Source organism: Amblyomma mixtum, chromosome 3 (assembly GCF_055824585.1).
Source record: "Amblyomma mixtum isolate Tamu chromosome 3, ASM5582458v1, whole genome shotgun sequence".
NCBI classification, from domain to species: Eukaryota; Metazoa; Arthropoda; class Arachnida; order Ixodida; family Ixodidae; genus Amblyomma; species Amblyomma mixtum.
The window spans coordinates 153,612,875-153,616,759 of NC_143014.1; positions in this window are offsets into that span (position 1 = coordinate 153,612,875).

The following is a 3,885-nucleotide window of genomic DNA, read 5'->3' on the forward strand; positions in this document are numbered from 1 at the left end:
CCCTTTAGGTCAATAATGAGTCTTGACAATAATGACCCGACAATTTCTGGCGCCGTGCAGTCTCTTGTTCGAGCACCTCCGAGGTCCCGCAATGTGAAGATGTCGTCGGAGATAGCCCTCCCCCCCCCCCCCCCCCCCGAAGGCGCGCAGTGCACTACCACAGCATTTCGGTGACACTGGCCTCCTTTTATCCTCCTTTCCAGAATAGACTCAGACTTTTTTAAATATACAGTGCGAATAAAACATTGAACCATTACGAATGCATGCGTCGTTAATATAAAAAAGTACACGAAGAGGGCGCATAGCCCAATATAATTTAAATATAGAGTAGGGGATATCCATTCCGTCTTTTTTTTCTCTCTCTCTTTCTTTCAGAAATGGTTTTTGGCATTTGCTGTCTGAGAGAGCTCTGAAAAGGTAAGGGTGCATGCTTCAAGAATGAATCCTCAGAAGTGTTCGAAATGGGAGCGTAGTGAAATAAATTTCGCCGCTGTCCCACTTGTGGCCGAAAACAAAGCACGGCGAGGGTAAGTTTTTTTACTTGGTTTGTCACTTCGCGCTCCTAATCACTCGCATTCAAGTGTGCGTCCTTGAAAGCAATACCATCCAGCGCATGTCCGGTGCCGTACGTATAGGACGCCTATTAGTATTTGTCATGGGGTGGCTCATTTGAGAGGTTGAGGTGCAGCTCTGAGCCCAACAAGTGGCGCCACCTGTAAAACATGGCGGAACTTTCCCGTCGTCCCGAATCAGCCAGTCCGGCCAGTCTCCGTGCAGTCAGCATGGCGTCTCGCTCAGGCAGCACCGAATCGCGGAAGAAGAAAAAGTGGCACCGTTTTGTGTTGCGTCTACGGTTGCCACAGAGCCTGTAGAAATGTTGCAGGGAAGATTGCGAATATGAATATCTGCGGATTTTCGTGTGAAACCTATGGAAAAGGGCGACGGAAACGATGGATCAGAGCGGTGCTACGAGCAAGGTAAACAGGTGCCCATTTCGTCTTGAGCTGTTTTTGGTGTTCTCCCAGGTCACAAGTGGAGATAACACCGCATTTCTTTCTCTGTTAGTGCGGAAAGTGGACTGTGGCAATCCATACAACGTCGACCCAAGTACGCATACACGTACGAAGGGTAATTCAGCGTGTGAAGATGTTCAAAATCCTCAGTGCAAGAGTGCTCGTTGAATTGATTCCTCACATGAGTAGTATCACACGGATGTGTTGTATTCTGACCGACCTGCAGCCACCAATCAGTAGTGCCGAAAAGCCTGACAACGTAGAGGAGAGTCGAGATCCTAGGCCGGTCATAGTTTGGAAGAAATGAGCCGAACTGAGTGTTCATCTGAACATTTCCAAAACCTCACGCTGAGACTTGGAAAAGTTTTTGTTCCGTTACCACGAAGTATACATTACGCATACATTCACTGCAATAAACATTGTTTCCATTGTCAACTCAGCCTTTTTAATTGTGCCCATACAGCAAGAACACAATACTTTCAGACAAGGGACATGAAATTAGGTGGACAGGGTATTAGTCCCCAATATTTACTCGTGACAAGTTGTCAGCCTTCTTAAAAATACTTGAAATAGTATCCTGCAAGGTCAGGGATGTACGCGGAGGGAATTTTTTCATCCCTCTCAACAGTTATGCTCACACTCTGCTTCCTTGAGCACACAAACAAATTCGCTCCATCAAATATTTAAACAGACAATATAATCATCACCTGTGTTTAATATTGGTGGCTTTTTCTTAGGGTAAGCTTTCCATTTAAGTCGCCGCGGTGGCACAGCGGATATGGTGCTCGGCTGCTGTCCCGAAAGACGCGGGTTCGATCGCGGCCGCGGAGGTAGAATTTCGATGGAGGCGAAATGGTAGGGACCCGTGTACTGTTCGTTAAAGAACCCCAGGTGGTATAAATTATCCGCAGCCCTCCTCTACGGCGTCTCTTATAGCCTGGGTCGCTTTGTGGCGTTATACCCCATAAAGCAACCAAAACCTCTTCATTTACATAGTGAACGAATATATATAGCTAACTTCGTGGTCAGCATCAATAAGGTTTAAGTCCTTCAGAGAAAAAAAGTGCACTTGAGGAGCAACCACGCAAGGTACCTTTTAAAATATCCTTCAGCGTTTTCAATTTGACGAAATCCACAGCGTTGCCATGTCGCTGGGCAGCCACAGCAGCCGGCAAGTGGCGCGGGCAATGCGTAACGACGGGAAATTTCGCAGCACGGCCTATAGAGGATGCTCTGGTTGTTCCAAAACAGTGGCGCGCCTTACGAGCGCACGAGGCGTGTGTAATAGTCTGCCGGCAGTTCTTGTGCCGCAGCGACACTGGTAAAGGTTAAATAAATGCCGTCACCATTAATTCGTGGCACAGCGCGGTCCTAAAGATGTTGTTCGCTTCTCGCGTAAGCAGCTAGAAACGTTTAGAGCTCTCACCGCCACCACTTCTGGTCCAGTACACACGTCTCGAAAAGATGTAAAAAGCCGGGAAGCTTCCGATCGTAACAAGCTGTTCCCCCGCAGGAAGACGATCATTGTCTACTGATTCAAGTAGTACCCTTCTCTTTCCCAGAGGTGTGAGCAGAAGCTACCTCTCCGTTGTTGGGACTCGGGTAGTGTGGTCGGGCAGGAGAAGGGACGAGGAAGCCGCATACGTGGTCGCCATGAGGAAACGACACAGTTTTATACAAAATATTTACGTGATGGTCAGTCTGAAGTCAGAATGAGAGGAGAGGGAGGCAGAAAGCCTCGAGAGGGACTGCTTAGCACACGCACCACTTCTCCTTTTAAAGCTTTCCGCACATCTAGGTCTCCAGAGGGGGCTGCAGTTCCTTTCACAAGTTTTGAGCTGGCGCACCGGTACCGGTCAAAACAGGAGGCGGAACCGGTGGTTCTCGCAGCAGTTGCGCTGGCGATGAGGCCACGGTTACTCAGCACTTCTGACTGCGACGGATGTTCTCCACCACGTCAAACAGACCCGCGGGAACCCGGCGATGACCAAGGTCAATGTAAATCGTCATTTCTTGGGAGGTTACCTGCCTCCGACGAGGTCGTCTTCTTCTGTCTGCAGCGTCGCCGTGGGACACCATGGCTTCCTCCCCCTGCCGTCGCTGTTGCCAGTAGAGAGATGAAGGCCATTGTTTTCCCCTCGCGCTGTCTGGCGGTCACGCAAGGTGGGAAGGACCTCTTCCCTCCCGCAACAAAAGGGAAGACGCTGCCGCCTATCTATGTATATATATATATATATATATATATATATATATATATATATATATATATATATATATATATATATATATATATATATATATATGTACACCGGGTGTCCCAGCTAAATGTAACAAAACTTTTAAAAAAGGCGAAGTGTCCTAGTCCTGTGAAACCAACTCAGGGTTGTTTATAGTCGCGTGGCCTAGTCTTGAGTATTTTTTTCGGTCTTCAAAGTTAATTAATTAGTTAAGTTTAATTAGCTAACTTTTTAATTATTAACTTCAGGAAGAAAGTGTCAATGCAAAAGTTTTAGATCACCTCGAAAAACCGCTAGTAGTGCTGTTTCCGTCAAGTTACGACTTACGTAGCTTCATTTATTGGCCTTAAAAGAAAGTTGTCACGTGACCAGCTGCTCACTCACTTCTCTGCCCTAATGTGCACCCAAAGTCTCATAGAGGAGAGGACTTCAGAAAAAATGGATTTGCGCGTCTTGGGACGTTTAAGTGGCACAGCTGTCATGTGGAAGCGTTTTCTTATTGTGCGGGTTATGGTTAAAGGCCGGTAAAAAAACTACTTGGCTGCAAATGTCTCAGTAAGCTGTTTCTCAAAGCGATCTACAACTTTTCCATTGACACTTTGTTCCTCAAGTCAATAATTAAAAAGTTAGTTAAT